The sequence below is a fragment of the Orussus abietinus genome, unplaced genomic scaffold (genome assembly GCF_000612105.2).
Source record: "Orussus abietinus isolate OABI.00-Male unplaced genomic scaffold, Oabi_2.0 scaffold199, whole genome shotgun sequence".
Classification (NCBI taxonomy): Eukaryota; Metazoa; Arthropoda; class Insecta; order Hymenoptera; family Orussidae; genus Orussus; species Orussus abietinus.
Window position 1 is genome coordinate 1 of NW_019394470.1, and position 16,697 is coordinate 16,697.

The 16,697-nt window shown below is 38.7% G+C and overlaps 1 protein-coding gene across 2 annotated transcripts in view; it reads left to right on the forward strand.

The window, feature by feature from the left end:
- Positions 1 to 14,965: 14,965 nt before the first annotated feature.
- The window catches only part of LOC105694388 (tectonin beta-propeller repeat-containing protein), a 58,529-nt gene continuing 56,797 nt past the window's right edge, over positions 14,966 to 16,697 (forward strand). The window contains exon 1 of one of the 2 annotated variants that reach the window (XM_012415012.1): positions 14,966 to 15,218. The gene's annotated coding sequence lies outside the window, so the exon portion shown is untranslated. The remainder of the gene's footprint in view (positions 15,219 to 16,697) is intronic. The other variant, XM_012415013.1, reaches the window with a different exon arrangement.

Genomic DNA, 16,697 nt, shown 5'->3' on the forward strand with positions numbered 1-16,697 from the left:
AAGTCATCGTCCCCACTTTGGTGGTGAACGCCGTTAAACGTCCAAGGGAAATGTCCTTAATGTTTACTGAATTGGTGGAATGAAAGAGATTAAACGGGTTCGAGACTTTTGTATATTAATTACTTTTATCATTACAAATTATGTATGATTGTCTGTTAACGTTGTTCAGAAGGCGTGTAACTTCCAAACGAGCGATTTAGCGCATACAGTAACTTTTTTATCCGCCTTAAAATGTAGTGTATGACTTTGCACTGTTCACAGTTACCAAAATTGAAACAAAAGTGCAGGAACATCATGCGTTCGGCAAGACATTCAGGCTCAGGAGACATTAGAGAGTGTTTGAATGTTCAATAAGTGCCTGTGGTGTTTAAAGAGTGAACCAGTATAATATTAGGAACCTGAAATTATATATAATGTTTGTTAAAATTGAAAAGATTTAATTAACTTGCTGTTAAAATACTTTCAAAATAGAAGCAAAGTGCTATTAACATAACCGAAATTAGACGTTATTTCAGGTAAAGTTTTTTAAACATTCCCATCAATAATAGAACACTCCGAATTCACTCTAATGCTATATAAGCCTGAATAAGCTGCCAATTACATGGTGTCCCTGTATGTTGTTTTAATATTGGTAGCTGGAAGATGAGCAAAGTAATATATAGTAATATACTGGATATAATGTTCCATACCGGATATAAAAATCTCTATAGAAGTTGGGTCGTTCGATTCCGAGTTATAAGCCTTCTAACCGATGTCAACAGAATATGTATTTTTAAATATGCATTTCTTGATGAGAAAAAATTAAAGCTCAGTCACATAGAAACCACGAGCCTGTTGAATCTCTTTTATTCTTTATTGTACCAAGTCAGCAAACATTAAAAAGAATTATAGACCTATTTACCGGAAACTTTACTTCTAGGTGCTGCTTCATGTGCGGCGTCTAATTTTTGGTCAGAAATCTGAAGGCATTGATAAATATATTAAAAAATGGAAAACCATAAGTGTACAAGGTACCTCAGTCAGCAATGTATAGTCGATACATGATTGACATTAAGTCAACATCGATCAACTATACATTTCTAATTAGAACTAGACTTTTAAGAAAGTATAAATTGGGTCTTCAATTCAACATTTTATAACAGTTTCACAAATATTTAGAAAAGGGACTTTCTTAATTCAAGAGAAATCTCACCTGAAAAGCGAATTTAATCTTCTATCCCATTATATGACATTTATTTAACGAAGTTGTAACGAGCTGTGTGCCTCGGACCAGGGCGCCCGATGCCGAGCCACACGACTCGCACAGCACTGCGGCCGGCCCCGCAGCCCGGCGACCGTTTCCCGCAAGCGCGATAACCCATGGCCCGCGCTCTCTCGCAAGCGCGCAAGCCTCCCGGGCACTATAAAAGGCCCGGGAAAATAGAGCAAGTCAGAGTCGTAGGAAGGGAAGAAACCCACCTGCACTCTCAAACCCGATTCGCAGGACGAGACCTCGAATCACTATAGGCGCGAATTCGCATCTTCGAAGATAATTCCGACAAGAGGCGACACGAACCGAACTTGTATATCGTGTCACATCTCCGACCCGGGAGTTCGAGCAATAGGGTTAGAATCACTACCGCGAATAACTCATAATTCATATTTTAAATAATTAGCATTAGTTACGACCTCGTTTGTATCCGGTCTGCTTCCAATGTTTTACTTTCAGACCCGAAGCAACTGACGCCGACCGGCAACCGATATGTTCGACCAATAAACATTATTATTGTTACCAAAACCTGAGAATATCTTACTCCACCCAGGCATTCCCCCTCGGACACTCAAACGCTCCGAGCGGGCCACTGTCGCGGGAAGAGACCCGAACGTGGACCGCGGCGCGCGAGGTTGCCACCTAACTCGCGCCCTCGAGTTCTGTCGTTACGTAGCGATCCTGCCAGGATAAAGTTTAGATGGAGGAAGCGACCAGATACAGCCAGCGAAAACGCGACCGATTGATTTTTTTTCTTCTAAAAATTGTACAAAGAAATACTAGTTACGAGTTACTAAGCACCAGACCATGGACACCAGAAGAACCAGAATGTCGACATCATGGATCTACACCGTCAGGAAAAGCGACCTAGTGCCCATGGTCGAAGCACTCAGCCTAGATACCTCAGGTACCCTGGACGAACTAAGGGCTCGACTCAGAGAATATGTCGACAGCCAGCCCGAGGAAATCCAAATACAGGAGTGCTCGCAAGCCAGAGCACAAACATTAGGACTGAAGGAACCACCCGAAGACCAAGCACAACAGACGCCAAAGAGGAAACCAGAGACCAGCCCAAGCTCCAACCCATGCTACAGCCGGGAAGAGCGTAACCTACCGATAGAAAAAATGCGAGAATGGAACTGCACGTTCAACGGGAAAGACTTATATGAGTTCCTGGAACGAGCCAAAGAACTACAAGCAGCATACCGGATTACAGAACAAGAAATGCTGCAAGGCATACCAGAACTGTTTAGGGGAGAAGCCCAACTATGGACCCAAAAAAACAGAGAATGCTGGACATCTTGGAGCCAGCTAACACACGCCCTCCGAAGAGCGTTCCTGCCCCGAGACGCAGAAGAGGCACTAGACAATCAGATCAGGACACGATTCCAGAAACCGGGCGAGAAGGCGCGACTATTTATCACCGACCTACAAACACTCATCAGGAGAAAAGGAGGCATGACCACTGAACAGACACTCAACCGAATCTATAAAAATCTGCGGTCAGAGTACCAATTACATTTTCACCGCAGGGAAGTAAACACAACACAAGACCTCTTAGACCTCGCCGAGGAGTACGAAGAAGTCCTGAAGAAGAGGACACGAGAAATAGCAGAAGACAAACCAAAAATAGAACGGCAACCCAATACCAGGCCGTGGCAACCACGACAGACACAGGTAGCAGCCACGGACAACTATGATAAATGGACGCACTGTTGGCGCTGTAAGAGTACAGGACACACCAGACACCAATGTATGGGTACCCACCGAAAATTCTGCTCAAACTGCGGTCAAGACGGCAAGCTCTTGCGGGAATGCAACTGTCACCCGCCGGAAAACGAGCTGAAGACCGGGACGCCAACACCGACTTCCCGGCCAACAACAACACAATCGACAACCGAATCAAATTAAACATCGAGATTGCCGGAACCAAACACCAAGCGCTACTCGATAGCGGAGCGATCACATCTTTCCTTAACGCTCAAACGGCAGAAATTTGCAAAAAGAACGGCTGGAGACGAAGGAAAACATACGTATCAGCGGCAGTAGTCGACGGAAGAAAGGTGAATATCACCCACAGCTGGGAAGGCGAATTTATACTCAGGAGACAAAAATTTCGACACGAGTTCCTGGTACTACCAAACCTATCACATGACATGGTGCTAGGAATGGACACGGCAATAAAAATAGGCCTACAAAAAAAAATAGGCCGCCATACCGTTTGGCCGACACAATCAGACACATCATCATACGACGCATACAGCATTGAATAAACCACCGGCCCAGCACCAGATCTCTCCGAAAACCAGAAATCCAGATTAGAGGCATTCTTAACCAAACAGCAGGAGTACTTCTCTCACATAACACTTTTCATCGCGTCACAATCGGATGCAGGAACGACTTTCTTCTTTTTGTGTGGCGAGTAAGATATCGTATGTGTTATGGCGTCCCTCCATCTGCGTATCGGTCAATTCATGCGGCACCCAGTTTCCGATCTTTTGAACCTTTCCCATGGCACGTAGGCGTATGGAAATGGTTGGTTGAGTATCACCCAATTGCTCGGCAAGGCCCTAAGGTAAGTCCTGAAACTCATGAAATGTCCTTTCGTACAAGAAATTTTAAAAGTTGAACGAATTAAAAAAAAATTGAAATTTTATGCGTGTCAGGATCTTCTTTATAACTTCCATATTCACATTGTCAAGTTTGAAACGATTCGATACTTTCAGTTCGGAGAAACGTTTCAAGACGAAACCTATTCATGCCACTTTCACATCACCTTAATAGGAAATTGTACATCATTTTCTCTGTATGCATTTTTACAACTACGAGAGCTGGAAGTGGAGAATCTTCGCACCCAAAAATGTCTTGACAGGATGTATTTTTAACAGCGTTCACTACCAAAGTGGGGGCGATGACTTCCACCGCTAGATGGCATTAGCATCGAATTCGATGGGAGGTAACCAAAATGTACTTTCTCGCTCGGATGAAGGAGACGCGACGCATAATGGGCGGTGTTTAGCAACAGGTGAAAAATGTGTGCGTATTTTGCACATATAGGACTCACGCAACGGCTAGACGCCTCTGAACTGGGCGCCGAAACGTGGGTGACTCCTGGCCGCCCGCTCACGCCAGTTGGACGCTCCGCCTAGAGTCGGCAACGGTTGCTAAGGAATGCCCAAATTCCTCGCGAGAAACTCGAAAATCCTGAAAAAGGTGCTGCACGGGGACAACGATTTTGAGCGTATTTCTCAACCGATCGAGCTCAACGGGTGCTCGTTTTAAAGATAAAATGTTGACGCGTGTTTATATGGGAGCGATTTTCGATCGAGCATCTCCTTCCTAGGTAAAAGGGCATTGAAATTATGTCGTTGCACTTTTTTATATGGAAATGACCACTTATCGAAAATCGCTCCCATATAAACACAGATCAACGTTTCATCTTCGATATGAACACTCGTTAAGCTCGATCGGTTTAGAAATACGTTCGGAATCGTTGTCCCCGTGAGGCCCTGCAAAATCGCTAGAGTTGTGAGCGCCCTTAATGCAATAATGGACTTTGCTGCGCTCTGCCTGCTCCCCAACCCCAAATGAGTCGAGGAATTCACTTTATCCCCACAACTAGCGTTACGTTTCAGATGTTGGTCCTTATAAATATCCATACGTCCATGTAAATAAATTTCATATATATTAATATGCAATATATAATATATATATATTAATATATTAGTTATGTATTATACATAATAATATATAACTTATGTATATAAACTCTATTTTAGATACACTCAAAGGCTACATGGCCGGGTATGATACGTTAGATATATATCGTAGAAATCTGCATAGATAGATAATCCACGTCATAGTTATTCATTCGATATGAACATGTATTTGTAAAAGAAAATGAAATGCATAACACTTTCTGAGCCGAGTCTGTTTGAGAACTTGTTCGGTACAATTATGCAGATGAATCCAACTGTTTTTGATACAGAACAATTTTTTGGCTATTCTCGGGTTTTGAATCCGGGACTCATGGGTAGGGAGCAGTAACGCTGATTATGATGCTACCGAAGTCTTTAAAGGAATAAATATTTTTCAGTTATGCAAATGAATCCAGCTGTTTTTGATACAGAACAATTTTTTGGCTATTCTCGGGTTTTGAATCCGGGACTAATGGGTAGGAAACAGTAACGCTGATTATGATGCTACCGAAGTCTTTGAAGGAATAAATATTTTTCGGCCTTATGAAGACCGCCACTGTACTTCTCGATCAGTGCGAAAGATACTTATTGTACCTTGTTGTAAACTTATTCTGAAAAAAAAAGTCGTAAGTGATGATAAAATTAAAAGTCAATTAAACAATTATAACAGTATGTTATAAAATCACCTTTTTATTTGAAAGTGTATAATAAATGTATACCGATTCACTTTTAAGATACTAAATTTGTAATTTTAATACAACCTTATATACTAAATATGCGGAATTTTTTACAGTGTAAATATATTTTTATAAGTCTGTGGAAGGCGAATATAAACTATTAATCTGAATATAAACTGTCAATGTAACGTTTTCCAATAGTTTATATGTCTATATAGATTATCTGGACTTCTATGATATACCTACTGAAAATATAGGCGTGAAAAAGATTTACATATATATTCACGAGATTTTTTTTATTATGTATACCATAGATGATGTAAGTCTTCTATACCTATGTCCTAATTTGTACGTCCACTATAAGTATATTATACTTCATACGGTGCCTGATATTGCATCATACTTTACATAGTAGTTAAAAATTATGATGCATGGTACCAGCCAAGAAGGAAGTAAATAAAATATCAGAGCATGGGCGAAATTAAGTTTTATCAAGTTGGAATTTAGATATAAAGATTAACTATGTATTAAAAATGTTATATTACATGAGGTATCTTTTTACTTCTCTAAATGTATCATCAACGATGTTGATTAACCTTTGGTAGATGTCTACCAGAGTCATTATATATTTTGTATGAGTCAAGAAATAAGTAGAAATAAGTAGAGCGACATACAGGCTTTGAATGTGTAGGTACATAGGTGATGGGTTTGTTCTTGTGTAGGTTCGTACGTGAGGGGGACAACGACGCGACGATAAAACACGATTAATCCGACGTTTCTGAAAATTTGTAATCAACATAACTCTTCAATGCCTTTATGGGTTGTGACAATTTTGTTCTCTAATGAAAGAGAAAGAATGAACCACGAGATCCTCGTACGCTAAGTACTTCGTAAAATATCGTGAAGACAGTACTAAGTGTTTAAAGAAAAATTACATGCCCGATGAAACAATGTTCAGAGTAAAAGAGAGCGCTCAGTCGACGTCCATGTACAGTCGGCGCCTTGTACAGTCGACGCCAATAAATTTGCCCGAGATGCTACCGCGTCTCTTAAAAAGTATCATTATATTTCTAAACTCACATTCAAATGTTTTCTACATAAGCATAGAATTCGATCTTACTGGAAATTAGATACTTATAAGTACTCAGAAATTATTTGTGGTCGAAAGATATGTATATATAATTAATAATAAACTCTCCCTTACTAATTACATATAATAAAAATAATTACATAGTAATAGTTTTAACGCGTGTACATTTACAGGTACGTATTACTATCCACATAGAAATTTGCTAATAGTTTCATTATTTTTCAAGCAACACTCATAGGAATTGTGAGTACCGCAGTGCTTACGGTCTGATAAATATTTAATAACAATATTGCTTAATCTCCTGTTTATATAATTTATATACTGTCTTATTTCTTACAATTAAAATTTTTTCCATGCTCCGATTCATGGACGCAAGGTGAACGGGTAGGGAATATTAAGCGCTCCAATAATTTCAAGGAAGAGTCGTTGACCCCTTGAGTCAGTCGTGCGCATCAGCATTTCACCAAACAGGCACGTTATGGTATGGTAGTCATGGTAATCGTACAGAATCAAGAAATCGAGGGAGTTCCCGCGTGAAATGCAGATACCATCAACTTCAAGCACACATTTTGAACCCAAGTACAAACGAAGAATGTAATGTTGAACCGCAATATTAATTGGTGTCCAATGTTGACCTATGCACCAGAAAAATTTAATTTTTGCAATTACCCGGGCACCGCGCAACGTGGAATATCCGTAAATTAACCGTATATAAATGTTTATTGAATGTATGTAAGATGTAGTCTGTTAGAGAACTTGTTCGGTACACACATGCAGACGAGTCCTGCTGTTTTTNATTTACTATACCTATAGAAATAATTTACACGCTTAATTTACGGTTATTCCACTTCATGGGTTGCCTGGGTAATTATTCGTAATTATTCGTAATTATTCTGTCACAAAATGCCCTTACGCGTTCAGTACTGAATATAATTGTTTTTATTTCTGATATGTATTACTTTAATTTCACTTTAAATGTGAATAATTAACTGAGAGAACTATTATCGCTAACGAATATGTTTACGCAAATTGTTCTAATACTAACATCTAAAATTGAATGTAAATAGTAATTAATCGAAAAAAGAATTATTGTAAGATATCAATAATAATGAACGGTGACTTTAATGGCAATGTGGCCAAGTCAGTCGCTGCTTGAATTCTTAGATGACAAATTTAAATTAAATAACACTGACAAAAATAATTATGCAAATTGTTTTAATATTAAAACACAAGAATGAATATAAATAGTAATTCATTGTAAAAATACAAAAAGCGTTTCACTTTCAAAATCGGGCCCTTTTGATAACTTGCAAATTTGTACGCACTTCCGTACTACAAGGAGTTTCAATTCAAAAATTCAGTATTACGTGCTGATCATACAACAGTACTTCTATAGATTACTGTACTACTACTACATGTACTACAACCCTCCCTCAATTTACGTGGCACTTTTTACACGTCTCTCTTTTACGCGGTAAATAATAACACGATTTACGTCGTTTTGAAACGTCATTATTTCTTTTGTTAAGCTATTTGAAATAAATATGTACTTTGGAAACTTGTACGTTCTTGCTTTTATTTCCAATATTTTTTTTTGTACTAACAGACTTTATTTATGCGATTTTCATTCCAACTAATCCATGTGGATGGATACTCCGCGTAAATTGAGGGACGATTGTACTTAGAAAATCTAAATTTCAATAAAAATCAATATTTTCGACGAACGTCCTACGAAAAGAACGTGTTTTTTCAGAATTACTTGAGTAATAAACATTTCTTCAAGAATTCATAGCCGGATTTCAAATAATCGGAGCAGGTAGGGTAAACCGTTGATCGACGCGTCTTTTATTGGGTTGTTCGGAAAGTAATTTCGTTGTTTCCCAACAGAGGACTTAAGTTTTTTTTTCACGGCCAACTTCACACTTAAGCCGCATAATCATTATATATTTTGACAGCTGATCTAGCAAGGCTTGCTTGTGAAAAAGTTTGATTGATTCTACGCAGTAGTTTTTGGTTGGTACCCTTCCAAATATGGAAAGTGAAAAGCGGCATTTTCAGCATATTTTACTTTTTTACTATCGAAAAGGTTAAAATGCTGTTCAAGCAAGAAAAAAATTATCCGATGTGTATGGAGAAGAAGTATTGACGGAACGCCAGGGTCAAAACTGGTTTGCAAAATTTCGATCCGACAATTTTGATATTGAAGATGCCCCACGTCCTGGAAGGCCACTTAAAGCTGATGAAAACAAAATAAAGGCATTAATTGATGCAAACCGGCGAATAACAACTCGTGAAATCGCTGAGAGATTAAATTTATCGAATTCGACCGTTCGTGATCATTTGAAATGCCTAGGTTTAATCTCAAAGCTCGACATATGGATTCCTCGTGTTCTTGCGGAAAGAAATTTGTGTCATCGCATTGACGTCTGTGATTTGCTTCTCAAACGTCAAGAAAATGATCCATTTTTGAAGCGCATCATCCCTGGGGACGAGAAATGGGTTGTCTACGACAATGTTACACGCAAGAGATCATGGAGTAAAAAAGATGAACCGGCTCAAAGAACTTCGAAAGCCGAAATTCATCAAAAAAAGGTGATGGTATCTGTTTGGTGGGATTTCAAAGGAATCGTTTTTTTTTTTGAGATTCTACCGAACAACACAACGATCAATTCTGAAGTGTACTGTCACCAGCTGGACAAATTGAATGATTCACTTAAACAGAAGAGACCAGCATTGATCAATAGAAAAGGTGTAGTGTTTCACCAAGATAATGCGAGACCTCATACAAGTTTCTTAACTCGCCAAAAGCTTCTACAGCTTGGATGGGATATACTGCCACACCCACCATATTCTCCAGATCTGGCACCTTCTGATTATTACTTGTTCCGGTCTCTACAAAATTTTTTAGACGGTAAAACCTTTACTTCAAATGAGGAGGTCAAAAATCACCTGGATCAGTTTTTTGACAGCAAAAACCAAACATTTTATGAGCGTGGAATCATGCTACTGCCAGAAAGATGGCAAAAGGTATTGGACCAGAATGGACAATATATAATTCAATAAAATATTTATTCGTTATAAGAAAATCGCCTTTCATTTTCATAAAAAAGAACGAAATTACTTTCCGAACAACCCAATAGCAGCGTTCACCACTAAAGTAGGGACTGTAACTTCAACCACTAGATAACACTAGCATCGAATTCGGTGAGAGGTAACCAAAATGTACTTTCTCGCTCTGATGAGTAAGACGCAACGCTTTATGAGCGGTGTTTACCGAGGCACGAAAAATGTGTGCGTCAACTCTACACATGTAGGACACACGCAACGGCTAGACGGATGTGGACTAGGCGCTTCTTGTGTGTCGACTCACGGACGCACGACCACGTCAGTTTGACGCTCTGCCTAGGTTCAGCAACGGTTGCTAAGATCCCAAATCATTCGTTCCGAGCCCAAAAATTACGAAAAAAAAAAAGTGCTTCCCAGGGACAACCACTCCGAGCGTATTTTTCAACCAATTCAATTCAACAAATGCTCGTTGTAAAAGTAATATTTTAAGGTGTGATTATACGGCTCTGCCTTGGTTCAGCAACGGTTGCTAAGAAGATCCCAAATCATTCGTTCCAAACCCAAAAATTACAAAAAAAAGTGCTTCCCGGGGACAACCACTCCGAGCGTATTTTTCAACCAATTCAATTCAACAAATGCTCTTTGTAAAAGTAATATTTTAACGTGTGTTTATACGGGAGGGATTTTCGATAAGTGGTCATTTTCACCGTAAAAAAAGCAACAACATAATTTGCATGTTTCTTTAACTAGGAAAGAATTGCTTTATTGAAAATCACTCCCATTTCAACACATGTCAACATTTTGGCCTTTACTCATATCTCACTTTTAGCATTAAAAGACGTGTTTTAGAGTATTGTTAAAAGTGATACTATGTATACAATGCTTTTAAACCACTTTTATAGAAAATCCTTAAAACAAGCTACAAAAGACCTATTTTAGCAGTAATACCCTCATAACCTCATTTAACCCTTATCACTCATACCGGCAGTAACACTGCCAACTTCTTATACTCTTCTAATATTCTTGGAGTGACAAGGGTTGAGCTTCTTTTTAACACTAGAACGACCGGCATACGCAAGCATCCACATAAAACAGTCTAAAGGGCATGCGAGCAGTTGCGCATCGGAAATGTCTTACCTCTGTTGAAGGACGCGACGCGATGCCTCGCCAATAACTCTCGGTTCCTGTTCAATTTTAGTATTTTTACATTAATTATTGTGTCCATAGTATATAACTGCACATTCAAGTAAGTCAATCTCGTAGGAGAAACTTCTACAAAAATATTACTTCATGTTTTTCAGGGAATTCTTAAGCTCCAGACAAATCTTAACAAGATCCTATATACATAAAAACTCCAAGGGAAGTATTCTTCACTAAATTTTTTAACAAGTTGGCTGATTCATAAATGAAATTTCAAGTGAAATGTTATGCAACCTTTAAACTGTGACATTAAAGTGTTTATATTAGAATTTCTCAAAATTCCTGATAATCATTTTGATGTTATACTTTGTGACGTTATTTTATTACATAACGCCCGCAACAAAATCCTGGTAATTAACGTTCCGACCCTCTGGTGAAGTCACAGATAAATAATCTGAAAATGGAGTCTCCGTCTCGTATTCGCCCAACAGCAACCAAAATTTTGGGCCCCAGGCCCTCCCATGGGCCTATCCGGGACCCGAACCGCACGCGCCCAATCCGTCGGGACTCGCACCAGCGTCCGGGTGCTCATACACAAGTGATGAGCCTCCTGACTCACGCACGGACTCGCACCAGCGTAAGGCCCGAAGGGTCGGTCCCTCAACTAACTGAAAACAAAAATACCAGAACGTACCAGACACAGGAAAGTCAAACGGAAGATAGCGATACGAGACGCAGCGTCGCCGACGACGAAAATTAACCGGGTTAGCTCAGTACGCCCAACCGACCGCGGAGAGGGCGGGGTCCTTTCGAGAAAGCATAACCAGAGGCGGAATTAAATTAATAACCTATTTATTCGAAAATTGAAGAAATTTCACAAAGGACTCACAGTTGGTAATGGTCTGTACTGTAATACGTCATTCAAAAGCGGATGAAGACATATAAACCCCGGGAGGGGTATAACCGTTGTATTACCTTGCAGCGGTAGGACGTTTTCCCTGTTTACCCTGTTGAACACGGCGATACCCGATGAATCGATTACCCGATGAACACGGCGAGAACAGCTCTGATCGGTGAAAAAGAAATAAATGTTATAAATACTAACAACTATAATACCCTCACACGGGGTAAATCAGTACGATTCTGAGATGTTCATGTTAGTAACATTTATTTATTTCTTTTAACAAATTGGTTTCAATTTTAGATAACTGGTAAATATTCTTGAATGCCATTAAGAAGCATTTTATAGGGTGAGCAACAGTTTTGATATAATTTTTAATACAGATGTCCCAATGGACTGCAAGTTGGGGTTCGATAAGTACAAGAAATTGGAAATATTGGGTTAAGACACTCAGGAAACAAGTTAATTTTTTTTTTAATAGAAAATACAATCTGCTACCACTGAAAAGCAATCAGAAAACCACAGGATTTCTCGTTAATTTTCAAATTTGATTACATGAACACATTAAATTTACGACAGTAAAAGATTGAACCATAATTGGAGAACAAATTTTATATTGCGGAACGGATTGACAGTTTTGCATTACGATATTATATGCAAAGGAGTTGCAGTATATTTCGCGACGGTCGAACAGCCCCGTAACATCCCAAAGTAGATTTAAATGGCAAATATTTCGTTACATCAATTGTCAGACAAACGTGACACATCGAGGAAAAAGGGAAGGACCGGGGTGAGTCATTCGGAAAGTGTTCGAGTCCGTCGACACTCACCCTCGGCGATAGCGTAAGGACAGAGGGTCGGTGCGGTAAGGGAACTGCATACTTGTGTCCCTCTATCTCCATCCTGGGAGCCGTGTGTCCGAGTGAAATAGTTTATTTGATGCGCTATCCTTCGGATAACATGGGACAGACTTATGCGTCCGGGTTTCGGGCTCTGACCAGATATCGATTTTGCGTTGGCGTAGCCGACTCGGCTCGGCCGCCGACTAGGGGCTCGAGGGGCGTGGCGTTCTCTTTTGCTCCTACGCGTCGTAAAGGCCTCGTGCTTCCATTACCACTCTCAAAACTCCAGTCTCGGGCCCTCCACCCCCTATTATGCGGGTCTCGATACCGGTTCCCGATAATCGGATTAGTGTCAATGTTTACACGCCGGCGAGAAAGACTCTCTCTCTCTCTCTACTCCGGGCTACGGTCGCGTCCCTTCCGTAGCGGCGTTCTCCCTTGCTCTCTCGCGGATCTTATGCCTCCCGACGGTGTTTTCGCTTGCGGTCGTTCACCCTCGGACCTTATCGCCCCTTCCTTCCGCGGCTCGCAAGGCGGACTGTTATTTTGCAACGACCGTGATCAAATAATTAACAGAGAGAATGGAAGATCAATTCCTCCACGCGAATTGTCGTCTCGAATAAACTGTGTCATCTACTTGTAACGTTAACCCTTCGTTGACCATGCCTTTTTCGGAAACGTAATTTTATAACTCGTATTTGTATTTAAAATGCATGTAAACAATTTAATTTCATTAGTTTTTGCGAAAGTGGCTATTTCGAGTTATGCGTGTTGTTTAACTTTTTCGAAGGTTGATTGAGTTGATAGAACTAATATCATTATAATCGATTCTTTCCTATTATTCTCATTTCTCTGGAAGTATTTAATTTCAAACGTAAATAGATTGAAAATCTTTTTAAAGTTGGAAATCCAAAATAGTTTATTGTTCTTATATCAAATACAAAATCGAAAATGGTGTTACGTTTTGGATACCTATTTTGAATGAATTCAGTTCATAAATGTTACTCAGATTTGCGTTTATAATAAACTCGGATAAAGAAAGTCTTTCGTATGTTTGCGGGTGCTCATTTACATGCTCCTTTAATAGTCTACAGGTGTCCATTCATAAGAGGAATACGAAGAATGGTGTAGAACGTAAACTTATTAACTTTTAATGAAACATGTTTTATTATATTCTTTAAGAAATTTCGTGAATCATCATTTAACAAAAACTACGTTATGTGGGTCAGGGGCACTCCACAATAATATTTAAATAATTTTCATTCATTGTTTTTATTTATAAACATTTGTTTTCTTTAGGAAATCCATTCTGCCCCTCGAGCGATTCAAATTCCGCGCTGCTTCGCATTGCGCACGCGTCGATTGCCGTCGATTTCGGTATCGCGCAGGCGCTCCCAATTCGCCCCGTTACCACCGCTACCACCAACAACTGATCAAATTGCACCGTACTCTGCGTGAAAAAAGGCCGGATTATCAGCAAAGACAATGACATGCTGATTTTCCTCCACGATAACACACCATTGCACACGTCAATAATGGTCCGAAACTACTTGGAGGCCCTCAACTGGGAGGTGCTACCCCATGCCGCTTATCTACCAGATCAGGCCCCTTCCAACTATCACCTGTTTTCGTCGAGGGGCCACGCACTCGCTGAGCAACACTTCGATTCTTACGAAGACGTTCGACAATTGGCTTGATGAGTAGTTTGCCTCGAAAAAGAAGACATTTTTTGGCATGGTATCCACAAACTGCCCGAGAGATGAGACAAATGTGTAGCTAGCCAGGGCCAATTCTTTGAATAAATTATTTTTTCGCTTTCTATGAAAAAACATGCGTTTTTCTGACTAAAAAAACAGCGGATTTAAGGTTATACACCTGGTAACTAAATAATAATTACTACATTCGTTTTATTTTTTAAGGTGAGATGTAATTTATATTTCGATTCAGTGGATAGAGCGTCTGAATCGCGAAGAAACTAATGAGCCTTCGATACAATGTATTTTAATATATTGTTTCAGAATTGTTGTAAGTAGTCATACGGCAGAAACTGCATTAAATGGGGTGGAAACACTTTAGAATAATATTTGATTGCTTTTCATTAATTTTGTTTGCTTCTAAATGTTTTATTTATTTTGAAAAATCATTCTGTTTCTTAGGGCGATTCAAATTGTGCGCCGCTCTCTCCGCTAGTACGCGTCACGGCCGAAGGAAGCAGCACATTTGTAGGAATATTAGTGGCATTTATGCTCGCCAGTTTAATCGTAACGAATAGTAATTTCCAACCCTGGCAACAGGGATCGTTGCCGGGGTTTGCTATTGGATATTGAAGCTTCAGTTTTCGTAATAGCATAAAACACCTATTTCCGTATTTTGTTAAATTGTGCACTTTCTGATTGCTGTCAGAGAATTGTAAGTGTGCGGAAGCGGCTTTCCGATTAAATATAAGCTTAACGATGGGAAGTAATCGTTTTTGTTTAAGTTATATTTTAGTAAATGTTGTAACGTAATTTTAGCAAAGGAAAATAAAAGAATTGTTTTGTGTCAAGCTTAAAGAGGTACGATTTATTGAATTGATACAGTATGTACTTCGTAACTTTGTTTTTGAAGTAGGGTTAACAATGTTTTGAATTGACATGTTTTTAGATTATTGAGTGATAATTTAGTTATATATTGGGATTTGTAGTGGTAGTTCTTCTCAAAACGTGTAAATTGTTTTAATATCTCTTTGTAATTTATTATATTATTGTCCTGGTTTTGTATCCAGCTCAATGTTCATGTACGTATTATTTTCATATTTGAAAATAGTATAAATGGTATATTGGGTTAGGTATGTTGCATGTTGAACTACTGTCTTATATTAAACAATTATTATCCTTGCAATGAATACACAGAAATATGACTGCTTTGTTTAAAAAGAACATTTATTGCTTTAGCGATAATGATCTGGCAAGAAAGTTTAAATAGAACAGGATTACAGATTTCAGTTGCATTATAAAAGTAACGATCTTTCCATTTTATTTAATATCTGATTTTTCCACAAGCCTAATTCATGCTACAGGAATACATTTCCTATAAAACGTAATTTTATTTTATTCGTACAGGGTACCCTGTTTAATTGTATAGTGTACTTTGTTTAATTCTTTCCAGTTTCGGCAAGAAATATCTATTAAATTGTTTTTTACATTAAGAGAAATGCACTGTTTATTTAATCGGACATCCACTAAATGCTTAATACTGGTCAGTGCCGGATATATCCGGCATTTACTAAGTGCGTCATTTTTAAAATTGATCATACGCAGACATATCACTAAATTATATCTACCAATTTTGCGCAACACAATCTTACTGTGTACAGTGGTTCACCGATGGTTAGTTCCGTGGTCGCGAAAGGGTTAAGAGGAATAAATTCAGTTTTACATGTCTAAAAGGTTGATAAGAACTGGATTTTGTTCTTTTCCTTTTCTCAGTAGCAGAATATGGGACAGTAAAAATCAGGTATTCACTGTAATTAAAATGTTTCATTCCAGTCTTTATACAGGGTAGTTTAGACTTGGGTTTTTTTAACAGTCTATCAATTCAACCGTTTGGTTTTCACCATTATATTATTCTATAATAATATCAATATTTAAACCATGATGAAATTGAAATATTCATTTTTTTGTTTAAGTAAGCTGTTTAAAGAAACTAAAACAGTAATTAGATGTAGAAATTAATGTATAGGGTATTCCAGACCACCCATCCATACCTATTAACCCTCAATGCTCCGTTGGCTCCGCTATGGAGACATTCGTCATAACGTTACGAAACTTGTGGAGCGCTAAGGGTTAAGGGAATGTAAAAGTGGCACCTGAAAGATCAATTGTTCATGAAACTTTTTTCTGAACTGGGTCTGCCGAATCATTTCAAACTTTACAACGTGAACGTGGAGGCTATAAGGAAGGTCATGACATTCGTGAAATTTCATTTTTCATAACAAATTTAACAACATACATTTAAAAATGTGATCAAATTTAAAAAAAAACAAAAATTTCATG